This window comes from Balaenoptera borealis, assembly GCF_965194805.1.
Source record: "Balaenoptera borealis genome assembly, chromosome: 15".
Taxonomy (NCBI): Eukaryota; Metazoa; Chordata; class Mammalia; order Artiodactyla; family Balaenopteridae; genus Balaenoptera; species Balaenoptera borealis.
This window is the reverse complement of record NC_138871.1, coordinates 45,087,476-45,101,096: the sequence shown is the minus strand read 5'-3', so window position 1 is coordinate 45,101,096 and position 13,621 is coordinate 45,087,476. Positions and strand designations below refer to the sequence as shown.

The 13,621-nt window shown below is 39.2% G+C and overlaps 1 long non-coding RNA gene across 4 annotated transcripts in view; it reads right to left on the bottom strand.

Moving 5' to 3' along the window:
- Window positions 1-13,621, bottom strand: part of LOC309612485 — a 71,524-nt gene that overhangs the window by 18,413 nt on the left and 39,490 nt on the right. Inside the window, exons 3-5 of one of the 4 annotated variants that reach the window (XR_014235185.1) lie at window positions 10,541-10,651; window positions 9,130-9,164; window positions 17-7,921 (exon numbers count right to left, since the gene is read on the bottom strand). This is a non-coding gene — a long non-coding RNA (uncharacterized lncRNA). Of the gene's footprint in view, window positions 1-16; window positions 10,652-13,621 lie in introns of those variants that run through there. The other 3 variants (XR_014235184.1, XR_014235183.1, XR_014235186.1) reach the window with 3 other exon arrangements.

Genomic DNA, 13,621 nt, shown 5'->3' with positions numbered 1-13,621 from the left:
ATGCATAAAATATATGTAGATATACAAGTAACATATAAAATATGTGTTAATCCACTGTTTATGCTATCGGTAAGGCTTTGTGGAATCTGAGGGCAGTAGTACCTCAGAAAGAGCATGGGATAATAAAATGGTTAGCAACCAAGAACCCGGAAAATACCTTCTAGTATCCTGCTCTGCTTCTCTGTTTAATTCTCATTGCTCTGCCTAGCAACTGTCTCTGCTACTCAGTTCACACATCAGGTTGCCACTGTACTACAGCTTTGAAGTTTTAAAATTTCCTTCACTCAAAACAGTAGCTCAGTCTGAATAAAAATATTATGGTCCCAATTTCAAATTCCTGGTAGAAAGAATCTGATGATCTCAGTTTAAGTCAGAGCTCTACCCATGGTCTCATCATCCGTGACCAAGAATGAAGTCATATAAATAGAGATATGGTTGTCTGGGGCTCATCTTATGGAGAAGGAAGTTAAGCTAGGTCATTGTGAGATGAGCCAACACCCCAAAAGAACTTAATACAATTGTTAAGTGGAAACAAAAAAGAGCCATGTGTAATGCAATCCCATTTCTGTAAAACAGAACAAAACTATCTATATACAAATATATGTTTATTGCTAACACTTATGTTAGAAGAGTCTAGAAAGAATTAAGTGAGCAGGAAAAATACTTTTTAATTTCTAAACTTTCATTATGATATAATTTCAGATTTGCAAAAGTTGCAAAAATAGTACAAAGAACTCCTGTATGCACTTAACTCAACTTCCCCAAATGTTAAATGTTACATAACTACATTAAAATGATCAAAACTGAGAAAATAACAACAATAAATACCACTAACTAATCTACAGGCCATATTCAAATTTTACCAACTGATCCACTAATGTCATACTTTTCCTGGACCAGGGCTCGAACCGGTGTCCCCTGCACTGGCAGGCAGATTCTTAACCACTGCACCACCAGGGAAGTCCCCACCTCTATTTCTATATTTCTATATTTATCCAAAACCATTAGTTCATACTGCTACCTTTTCCCCAGTTTTACTGAGGTGTAACTGACAGAAAAAAATTGTGTATATTCAAAGCGTACAACACGAATTGATATATGTGTATATTGTGAAATGATTACCACAATTAAGTCAACACATACATTACCTCATTTGTATGTGTCGTGAGAATGCTTACTTTGCAAATTTCAAGTATACAATACAGTATTATTAATTATAGTCACTATGCTGTACATTAGATCCCCAGAACTTAGGCAGGTAAAGGGAAACTGTTTTTATTATGCTCTTCATTGTGTCTGTTCTCAGATTTTTCGCCCCAACAATGTGCTGGAACTTCTCCCCTAGACTCCCGGACTCCCACAAAGGTACTCTCATCTATGGGTGATTGCCAAAGTTGATGTTCTGTGGTAAAATGATGGTAGAAAACTCCTTTTTTGCCATCTTTCTCCTGATATTTTTATTCCAATCCAACATCATAGAGGTCATTCTAGCATTCCTCCTTTTCTTATTTGTAATTCCTTGTTTGATGCTGCCAATACTAATAAAATATTAGAAATGTATTGAGTACCTCTCTCCATCAGAACTGTGCTACTTTCTTTACATACATACCTCATTTCATCTTCATGACAACCCTATGGTAGGTAATATTTTTCCTGAATTTTATAGAAGAAGAGAGTGCAATATCAAGAAATTAAGTAATATTGCTAATTATTTATTAGGTGTTAGAGTGAAGATTTAGACCCAAGGAGTCTGACTCCAGAATTCATGTTCTTGACCATTGTGCATATCTTATTTATAAAAACTGAGGAAGCTAGCACAATATAAACCAATCTCACCCATATATATGGATGCAATAGTCTAAGCAGAGAGATTTAAAAATTACATGTAAAATCTCAAGTAATAAAAATAGAAGAAAATGGAACTGAATATTTATTCAATCTCAGGATGAGAGAGAACTCTGTGACCTTACAAGTGTCCAATCCCCAGCTGCGTTGGTCACTTCAGGATATATACCCTCTTTTGGCTGTGACAGGAACCAGGTTGAAAAAGAATTTGTAGCTGTATGTATTTTTTTCTCAGGGATCATTCTTGGCTTGTCTGCCTTCCTCCCTGTTTGAACTCTCTTTGCACTGCCTCCTCTGTCAGACGGATCAACTTTGAATTAGAGCTTCCTCTTCTCATTGTCCTGTCTGAATTTGGCATCCTGACCCTAGACTATTGGTCTTGGCACTACTAACCCAGGAACTCCATAGGAAACTGACCTGGTAATTATCCTCTTGGCTCCACTTACCACAGCCTCATGCCCACTTCCAGCCCAGGAACTCAGGGCTCTCCCATGCCTCTCAGGCTCCCATCTGTCTAGGACAGGAGATTAGGCAAAAAGTAATAGAAAATACACATGCAAACAAACAAGCAAAATGAACAGACTTGACTAAATAGTGACGTGTAAAACGTCTATTCTTCAAGACAATATACAATGCTATGATTCTATATACACATATACAATAATTTCTTTTTTCTTTTTCTTTTCTTTTTCATTTATTTTTTATTTATCTATTTTTAGCTGCGTTGGGTCTTCGTTGCTGCTCGCGGGCTTTCTCCAGTTGCGGCGAGCAGGGGCTACTCTTCGTTGCAGTGCGCGGGCTTCTCATCGCGGTGGCTTCTCTTGTTGCAGAGCATGGGCTCTAGGCGCGTGGGCTTCAGTAGTTGTGGCTCGCGGGCTCTAGAGCGCAGGCTCAGTAGTTGTGGTGCACGGGCTTAGTGGCTCCGCAGCATGTGGGATCTTCCTCGACCAGGGCATGAACCCATGTCCCCTGCATTGGCAGGCAGGTTCTTAACCACTGTGCCACCAGGGAAGCCCAATAATTGACTTTTTAATTGCTTAAATTTCTTAGTACTAGTATTTGCCCAGTACTATTCTTTTTTTTTTTACAATTTTATATTTTGAAATATTTCAAACCTACAGGAAACTTTAAAGAATAGTATAGTGAAAACCCACATACCCTTTACTTATATTCAGCAATCAATAGTTGAATTTTCCCACCAGATCTAAATATTTATCGTCTCTATCCAAAGAAATTTATGTGCATTTTGAATCTTGTCGCATGCCTTGTGTTTCAGGGGTACCATGACTGTTCCATGTTTGGTGACTTGCTAGAGGATTTATAAGACTCAAATCAGGTTATATTCATGGCTAAGGCTTATTACAGCAAAGGGTGCAGAGCAAAAGCAGCCAGAAAAAAGATATGCGTTGGACAGAATCCAGAGAGATCAGATGCAGGCTTTCAAGTCCTTCCCCATCAAGGGCCATATAAAATGTGCTTTCTCTCTAGCAGAGTACATGTGCAGAATGTCTCCACTCAGGGGAGTTGATTCAAGTCTCAGGGTCCAAGGCATTAATGGAGGTCTGGTTGCATAGGCACATTCTAGTACATGACCATTCATGGCAACTGAAACTCAGGACCCTAACAATTCCTTGTGGGATCTTACTTCCCTGACCAGGGATCAAACCCAGGCCCCCGGCAGTGGAAGCAAGGAGTCCTAACCACTGGACTGCCAGGGAATTCCCTCAGCAGTCGTAATGTTTGTGCAAAGCAATTCTGACAAGCTGATAAAGCATGGCCCATTGTTCCAGGTGAATACACAGAATAATCAAAATTAACATAATCTTCCAAGAACCACATGCCCAGGGGTTGGCAATGGTCAGTCATGGTCCAGGCTTCCTTGGACATATGCAAGGAGAGGGCTACCAGACCTACTATATTAACTCCTCACACCATACCTTTGCTTGTGCTGTTCCTGCCATTTGAATTGCTTTTCCCAGGAGCCTAGCTCAAATTCCACATTCTCTCTAGCACCTGCACAAGGTCCCGCCTGGAGCAGGTTCTTCCTAAACAGGGGCTCAGTGAAGGAAACTTGAGTGAAGCCTTCTCAGACCTATTCAACCCAGTGATCTCTTCCTTCCCACTGAATTTTCCATCTATTTTACCGTTAATCATATAATGCCTAGGGATATCGCTTATATTATTACATGATATTGTCATTAAAATTTTCGAGTTTATTTTTTCTCTTAACCAGATGTTAAATGATGATGGTGTCTTAGGCCAACTATATATCATATGTATATATGATATATATATATACTGCTGTACTTGGAACAGAGTATTGGTTGTAAAATACACTTAAATATTTGTTGATGCTGATTGATCACTGGTTCCAAAAGTACCTTTTTACAATTTAATTTGTAATTAATATATGAATAGTAAGGATTGAATTATGCAGCTTTGGCTAGTACACATGCATGAAAGGAATTTATCCTAGTACTAAGTGACATAAGAAAATTCAAGCCTTCCAGTCTTGTGAAAAAAATAGTTAAAAGGAAAAATAAATGTTTAAAGAATATGTGTTATAGAGAAGAAATGCCTTAGTTGTATTAACTGTTAGAGACAGTATTTGTATATTATATGGCATTGATTAAAGACAACAGAGTATAGAACTCTAGAAATAAAAGTAACCTGATAAGTTCCTGTTGATGACCTAAAAAAGTTGCTGAGGAAAATGAGACTTTCAGGGGCTTCCCTGGTGGCGCAGTGGTTAAGAATCCGCCTCCCAATGCAGGGGACGAGGGTTCAAGCCCTGGTCTGGGAAGTTCCCACATGCCGCAGAGCAACAAAGCCTGTGCGCCACAACTACTGAGCCTGTGCTCTAGAGCCCGCGAGTAACAACTATGGACGCCCGTGTGCCTAGAGCCCGGGGTCCAAAACAAGAGAAGCCACCGCAATGAGAAGCCCACGCACCGCAACGGAGAGTAGACCCCACTCGCCGCAACTAGAGAAAGCACACACGCACGCAGCAAGGAAGACCCAACGCAGCCAAAAATAAATAAATTAAATAAATTAATTAATTTAAAAAAAAAAAGAGACTTTCAATCTATCTAATGTGCGGACTTTAGGTTTAGGTGAAAGAAGTCATTGCAACACTGGAGGTCTACTAAATTGGTTTAACTGCTACAAGTAGTGACATCAGACAAGAGAGAACTGTGCATCACATCCATCTACATTGTCAAGTCCTATTGCTGGGCAGTTGCACAAGCCACCAAGAGAGCACTCATAACTAATTAGGATGGTGCTTCTCAAACTTTAGGGTGTACCAGAAGCATGTGGAGGGCTTGTAAAACACAGATTGCTGGCCCAGCTCCCAGAACCTCTTCTGAATCAGCAGGTCTAGGGTAGGGCCAAATAATTTACATTTTAAAGCAGCTCCCAGGTGATGCTAATGCTGCAGGCCCACATACCACACTGAGTATCTAAGTACTGTATCAGTCATGTACATGCAACAGTATGTATTTTCAGTAGCCTCAGTGCAATTCTCAGCAACCAACTAGGTCCTAAATAGCAGAGCTTAGACTTTATCATTCAACCTTTTACCTTTATTTTGGTCTTATTCATCGACATGAGGGCACTGTCTTCCACATATAAAGAGTAATATGGTTTCTGCTACAATGGTACTCCTCTTCACACTATATTCAACAACGGAATTTCATGCCAGAAAGTTGCTAATCATTACATCAAAGTGTTTCTGTTAACACTTGAAGTCACACCTGATACAATTTGTTCATTTTTAATCAACACTGCTATAAATCAATCATAATATAATGGTCAAATATCATACCACAATTTATTGTTGTCTGGAGAGTGTTCTCACAATTCGTTCTCTTTGTTCCTCTTTGAAGTTTCTTCGTGACTGAGAGAAATGGAAAAATAATGATGTCCACATTGCATGCGGTTAGTTTTTGACCTGGCACTTTATGTCTGACAGACAGTATGTGGAGTGAACTATTACCAGCAATCTGTTCATTCTACCCTCCAGTAGGCACAGCAAATAGGTTGTGTTCCAACTAGGCTGTAGGTCTCCTTGAGAGCTAAACAGTACATATGGCATTTGTTGAGTCATTTTATTGTCCATAAGACAGAGAGATATTTATCAGGAGCATCATTCACCTGGAAAGTCCAGGAGCTTCTTACCTACAGAGAGTGATTAAATGTGTAAACAGGCTGTTTATCCTAGTCCCAAATTCAATTAATTACAATGATTAAGGAAATTTATTTTGGTTATGATATTCACTGCTATGGCATATTGGCACTTTTTTTCCAGATCAATGTTAGCCGACATCTGCTTACAAAAACCTTCAGATTTCCATTCTAATGGTATCACTTGGTGGGGGGGGGGGAGTCCCAGAAAGTTCTTATGCCAGCTGTTCTACATGGTCTTTTTTATTGAAAAATAGGAAGTGGATCAAAGTTTTACATGCTACAAAATCTTAAGACATAGAAAGTTTTAATTTTTCTTGTTTTTCATAACATACATTTTAACACACATAAGCCAAAGAAAAGCAGGGATAGGACAAAAGGGAGGCTGGGGGAGGCATGGCTACTGTAGTTTGGGTCAATTTGGCTCCATCTCTTCTTTTGCTAACTGTCTTCTCCCACCCACAAAGCACAGGGCAAGTGCCCCAGACTTAGAATACCCCAACCTCCCACCAGAGGGATTGTCAAGGGAGCAGGTGACATCATTGGAGATAATCCAAGTCTTTCTCCACCAGGTACTAAAGGGGTCATGCAGCTAGATGGAAGTGAAGCTAGAGGGGCTTGCATGCCTGGTGAAAACTCTTACAGAAATAGAAGAGAATGAGGCCAAAACACAGAGGAAGAAACCTGCAAGGAAGAAACACAAAGCTGAGGAAGAGAGAGAGAGAAAGAAAAAGAAAGAATGAGAAGAGCTTTCAATATCCTTTTGAGTCCCTGGGTCCAGAGTGTCTATGGTCAGATCCTTCCCCATTCTCACCAGGACCATGATCCACTAAATTCTGCTCTTTGCTTAAATTAATTTGATTAGGATTTCTGCCTCTTGGCTAATAGTAAGTTATATTACACTGTATCCATTTCTGAGTCATGGCAACTATTTTTAAAATCAACCTCACTTCCACCCCTTGGAGAAAGAAAAAAAACCTGTGGGAAACAAAATTATACTTAAACACTATTAGCTAAAGGTGTCTGATATTTTGTCTGGAATTTGCTTGAAAATACTCTAGTTTGATGTATATGCGTGTGTAAATTAATCTACATCCCAAAAATGATTTAACATTTTTAACACCCAGATCAGGAGTCCACACGCCAGGCAGAGGTGATCAGTTAGCAGTTGAAGGACCCTAATCAGTAGCCCATCCCTCAAAAGAGGTTTGTACAACACTTTACAAATTGCTATCTAAACCTGCACCATAACAGATTTTTTAAATAGTGAAATGAGCATCATTCAAAATATATTGTACAAGCCACTATGGAGAACAATATGGAGGTTCCTTAAGAAACTAAAAATAGAGTTACCATAAGATCCTGCAGTCCCACTCCTAGGCATATATCAGGAGAAAACTATAATTCAAAAAGATACACACACCCCAATGTTTATTGCAGCACTATTTACAATAGCCTAGACATGGAATCAACCTAAATGTCCATCAGCAGATGAATGGATAAAGAAGATGTGGTATATATATACAATGGAATATTACTTGGCCATAAAAAATGAAATAATGCCATTTGCAGCAACATGGATGGACCTAGAGATTATCATGCTAAGTGAAGTAAGTCAGAAAGAGAAAGACAAATACTATATGATAGCACTTATATGTGGAATCTGAAAAAAATGATACAAATGAACTTATGTACAAAACAGAAATAGACCCATAGACATAGAACACAAACCTGTGATTATCAAGGGTAAAAGGGGGGCAAGGGATAAATTAGGAGTTTGGGATTAACATATACACACTACTATATATAAAATAGATAACCAACAAGGACCTACTGTGTAGCACAGGGAACTCTACTCAATACTTTGTAGTAACCTATAAGGGAAAAGAATCTGAAAAAGAAAAAAATATATATATATATATTGCTGTACCCCTGAAACTAACACAACATTGTAAATCAACTAGACTTCAATTTAAAAAAAAGAATTAACAAAAGAAAAAAAATTTTTTAAAAACCCAAAATATATTGTACAGGAACTTCCACTTTGCACAAATGGAGTGTAAGAATCTGGCAGCCCAGAAGCCTGACAGCCTTTGAAATAGCACCGGAAGTCTCTAGTTCTAACTTGTCCTTCTTAATACAGAATTCTTTCACTTAAGCAGATTGGAATGTTAGCTCATGCTCCATCAGAATATAGTTGTGTTAGCTTCCAAGTGAATCTTCTGTGCAAGGCAGCTTGTTGAAGTGCCAAGAAGAGAAAGTGTGCACTTCACTGAGTTCAGAGGAATCATTTGTATGAACACCCTATTTGGCCTATTTGCTAATACATGTTTGTATTTGTGGAAAATTTAGGTCTGAGACTAGGTTTCACTGTGATAAGTCATAGTAACAATGCTGTAGGAGAGAAAGCATGGGTCCTACCCATCTCTCATCCCTGGAAGCTACTGCTGTTTTTACTAGAAGAAGCTTAACAGGCAGATTGGTTTAGGTCAGATCTCAACAGTGAGGGAAGCTGCGACATGCCCTCTCATGACTCACATTCTCAAACACTCCCTGCATTTTCATCCAGTTTGGTTTCTTGGCTCCTGCTTCTAGATTCACATTGCTATGATCTCTTCTTGCTTCTCTGATCCAGTTTAGTTTCTGGGTATTTGTTTTTATGTGTGCTTGCAGCCCACCTCTGTTTTGGGCCTAGGCCAACTTGTGCCCACATTCAAACACTGCACAGATCTGTCCCTCCTACTCCTTGACCTATTTCATTTTGCTTGAAAGAAAATGTTCATTTCTATTTTGAATATGGAAAGCTTTGATCACTATACGTATTACTAGCGATAACCTATCCATAATTCTGCACTTTCACAAAAGGCAGAATTTGTAACAAAAAAGTCTTCAATCTTAATACTATTTGACTATGTAATTTCTTGAGCTTCAGCTGTAAGTATGTGCTCTTGAAGCAGAGACCTTTTTCCTGAGAGGCAGGCTAACTTATTGATATGGTAGTATCTCCTGCCCAGTTCTTAGCTGCTCGCTTTAGGAATTGAAAAGAACAGAAAGGTTATTCCACTCCCATCAGGAAAACTATCTTTGGGCTCTTCTCACCTGTCACAGGATATTTCCAGTGTCTTTGTATTGGCCTGAAAAAAATTAAAGATGGAAAAAAAAAATTAAAGATGGGACCAATAAGTAATTAAACTGGAGCTGCCCGCAAGAGAGTGGGAAGGAGGGTTTGATTTGGGCAGACACCTGTGTCTCACTTATACACGTTGTGTAGATGAGGAAATGTCTGTGTGGGGTCCCAGAAGGCAGCTGGATCCTAGGCACTGGCTTGGGAGACTTCCCCAAGCCTGTGGGTACAGAGGGAATGGGTCGCCTGCTTTCAAAGGACCATTCCTGGTTATAGAGCACCTGAAGTGTAACCACAGTGGCTTTCCCTAAATGTTCTAGACTTCCTGATTCTGCCCTCCTCGTTTCCAGAATTGCTCCAAGATTGTGACAATATTTACTGTAAGACTGTATCATGGAGCAAATTCATACCTATCATGAGTAAATGGACAATTAAATAAATCTAGATTAAGCCATTTTTAAGATATTTAAGCCAACAATGACTTCTTGAGGATACTTTCTCTAAATACTATATATATGAGAGGCTGCATCTACATGAAGTAGCTTTTGTCTCCATCAGAGATTTTTAAGCAGCAAGCTTGGTTTCAGCTGAGATATCGACTGCCCTCAGTCCTTGGGGTAGCCGCTCAGAGCCCCCGGCTGTTTGTCTTCAGCTGTAAGCAGCTTCTTCTTCTTGCCCCAGTGTGCATAACAAATACTGTATTATCATTTCTTCTTTTTTCTTTTTAATATTTATTTATTTATTTGACTGTGCTGGGTCTTAGTTGCGGTGTGTGGGATCTTTAGTTGCAGTGTGCATGTGGGATCTAGTTCCCTGACCAGGGATCGAACCTGGGCCCTCTGCACTGGGAGCGTGGAATCTTAATTACTGGACCACCAGAGAAGTCCCTGTATTATAATTTCTATATGTGCCATCTGTGTTGAGAGGCATTGGTTCATATGATCTGTAATGATTTAGTACAAGGGGCAATAATGTTTTTAACTCCACCTCTCCTACTGACTAAACAATTTTAAATAGTAGCTACCCGAATTCAAGAGATACTTTATCAGATGGAAGGGCAGAGCCAGAATAAAAGCAGATATTTACTTTGAGATTCCTGATACAGATAGAGAGGATTTCCGTCAAGAGGGAAGACAGGGAAGGACCACAGACCTCACACTCAACTCATCAGGCACACTCATCTTCCCATCCAATCCATCACTGAATCCTCTAATTTTTATCTCTTAATCAGACTCAAATTCATCCTCTCCACTGTCACTGTTTCAGCTCAGGCAAATGTCATTTTTATGTGTTTGCAGTAACCTCTGTATTAGTCTACGAGGGCTGCCATACAAAACATGTTTAAGCTGGGTGGTTTAAACACCTGAAATTTATTTTCTCACAGACCTGGAGGCTGAAAGTCCCAGATCAAGAGTGAGCAGGTTTGTTTCTGGTGAGGCCTCTCTTTCTGGCCTGTAGATGATCACCTTCTCACTGTGTCTTCACATGGCCTCTTCTCTGTGGAGAGAGAGAGAGAGGGAGAAAGAGAGAGAGAGAGATCTGGTGTTTCTTCCTGTTCTTTTTTTTTAAAACATCTTTATTGGAGTATAATTGCTTTACAATGGTGTGTTAGTTTCTACTGTACAACAAAGTGAATCAGCTATACGTATATATATATATCCCCATATCTCCTCCCTCTTGCGTCTCCCTCCCACCCTCCCTATCCCACCCCTCTAGTTGGACACAAAGCACCGAGCTGATCTCCCTGTGCTATGCGGCTGCTTCCCACTAGCTATCTGTTTACATTTGTTAGTGTATATATGTCCATGCCACTCTCTCACTTCATCCCATCTTACCCTTCTCCCTCCCTGTGTCCTCAAGTCCATTCTCTACGTCTGCGCACATATATACAATGGAATATTACTCAGCCATATAAAGAAACGAAACTGAGTTATTTGTAGTGAGGTGGATGAACCTAGAAACTGTCATACAGAGTGAAGTAAGTCAGAAAGAGAAAAACAAATACCGTATGTTAATACATATATATGGAATCTAAAAAAAAAAAAAAAGGTTCTGAAGAATCTTCCTGTTCTTATAAGGACACCAGTCCTAAAGGATTAAAGCCCTACTTTATGACCTCATTTAACCTTAATTCCTTCCCTAAAGACCTTATCTCCAAATTCAGTCACCTTGGGGCTTAGGACTTCAACATATGAATTTGGAGGGGACACGATTCAGTCCATAACAACCTCTATGCTACAGTCCAAGTGATCTTTCCAAAACACAGAGCAGCAAATAGAGATAATTTTACTTCTTCCTTTTCTGTTTGGATAACCCCACTCTGACCCCCAGCCCTTTTTTGCCTAATTTCTTTGGCTAGGAATTTCAGTACAATGTTGAATAGAAGTGGCAAGAGTGGGCATCCTTGTCTTGCCCCTGATGTAAGGGAAAAGGCTTCAGTCTTTAACTGAGTATGATATTAGCTGTGGGTTTTTCTTAGATGCTCTTTAGCATGTGGAGGAAGTTCCCTTCTACTTTTAGTTTATTCATTGTTTTTATCATGAAAGTGTGTTGGATTTTGTCAAAGGTTTTTTTCTTTATCAACTGAACTGATCATGTCATTTCTTTGCTTAAAATCTTTCACATTCTGTGTCATTTAGGGTTCTTTGGTGGAGAAACGATTAACACTGATCATCTTAAGGGGGTTTCAGGAGCTTATAGGAAAGAAGCGAGGCTGAAAACGCAACTTGGAATGAAGCAGTTCCTGAAGGTTTCAATAGTAGTGATCCCTGGTTGGTCTTGTTTGGGTGCTTATGCTGCAATGAGGGAACTCTGTCTGCTGCTTCTCTCCTTAAGTCACACTGCTCAAAATACTAAGTCCCTGGTTGCAGGACATTGTGAATGTACTTGATGCCACTGAATTGTGCACTAAAAAATGGTTAAAATGGCAAATTTTACGTTATATATATTTTCCCACAATAAACAAAAAATTTAAAATGATCTGAATGTAGCCAAATACTGAAAATTTTCAGGAAGGTGATTTTAGAGCAACGAAGCATAAATATAGCTTTTACTCTTTCTAGGTATTAAATGGCACATGATAATATATGGAATTAAACAAATGTGATCAAGTTAAATAAAATTGATACTGGGCTTCCCTGGTGGCGCAGCGGTTGAGAATCTGCCTGCCAATGCAGAGGACACGGGTTCGAGCCCTGGTCTGGGAAGATCCCACATGCCTCGGAGCAACTGGGCCCGTGAGCCACGATTACTGAGCCTGCGCGTCTGGAGCCTGTGCTCCGCAACAAGAGAGGCCACGATAATGAGAGGCCCCCGCACCGCGATGAAGAGTGGCCCCCACTTGCCGCAACTAGAGAAAGCCCTCGCACAGAAACGAAGGCCCAACACTGCCAAAAAGTAATAAATAAATAAATTAAAAAAAAAAAAAGAGAATAAAAAAACTCCCTTGCTCCCTCATCAGCAAACATTGCCCGTGGGAAACTCCAAAACATTCTTTAAAAAAAAACAAAAATTGATACAACTGTGTTTGACTTTGGAGGTAACAAAGAGAGGTCAACAAAAAGTCAGAGAAACACAGAAGGTGACCAGACCTTTACATTTCTTCTTTCCTCCAATGAGGAAAATACTTTTTTTCAGGCCTTGTCAGTTTCAGTACTGGGCTCTGAAAGGACTTTTAGAAAGCATCATTTATAGCACAAAGAAATATTTTCATCAAACTAACTTAAATTAGTCTAATGGCTTATATTAGTAATACTAGAAAAAATATTCCTTGATGTTATACCTCTACGATTTGCTTCAGAAAAACCTGGGGACTGGAGGAAATGGAGAAATGTATACAGAGGTCAGATTGGCCATGAACTGATCATTGTTGAGAATGAGTGTGAGTTCATGGAGATACACTGTACTATTCCTTCTACTTTCGTGTATGCTTGAATAAAGTTTATTAAATTCTTTAACAAAAGTTCTAGGACAGAGAGTGTAGTTGTTCTAGTTTAGGTCACATACCCACCCCTTGACTCTCCCAGGGAGGTGAGAGGAAAGCTTTTCCTCAGACTTATTGTACAGTAATACTATACAGTATTATTGTAATAGTAAAACACTGGAAGCAATCTAAATGTCTCAAAATAGAGTACTGGTTAAGTAAATACATGCACATAATGGAATATTATAAAGCAGTTGAAATGACTGGTTATTTATTCCTTCATACAAAAATAAAATAGGTGGCAAGTTGTCCCCAAAGGGTTATATTAATTCTCACCTTTCCCAGCATTATACCTGTATCTTCAATAACAACAAATATTATCATTTAAGAAAAAGGTGTCAATGGTATCTTGTGTTGTTTTATATATTATTTTCAAAGTGGAAAAATGCTAAATTATATGTTTAAAAGATTATCAATTAAGGAGGAAAGTATACCAGGTGCCATGGTTGAATATCAGTGTTTTTATTTCTTTTAATTCCTGTAAT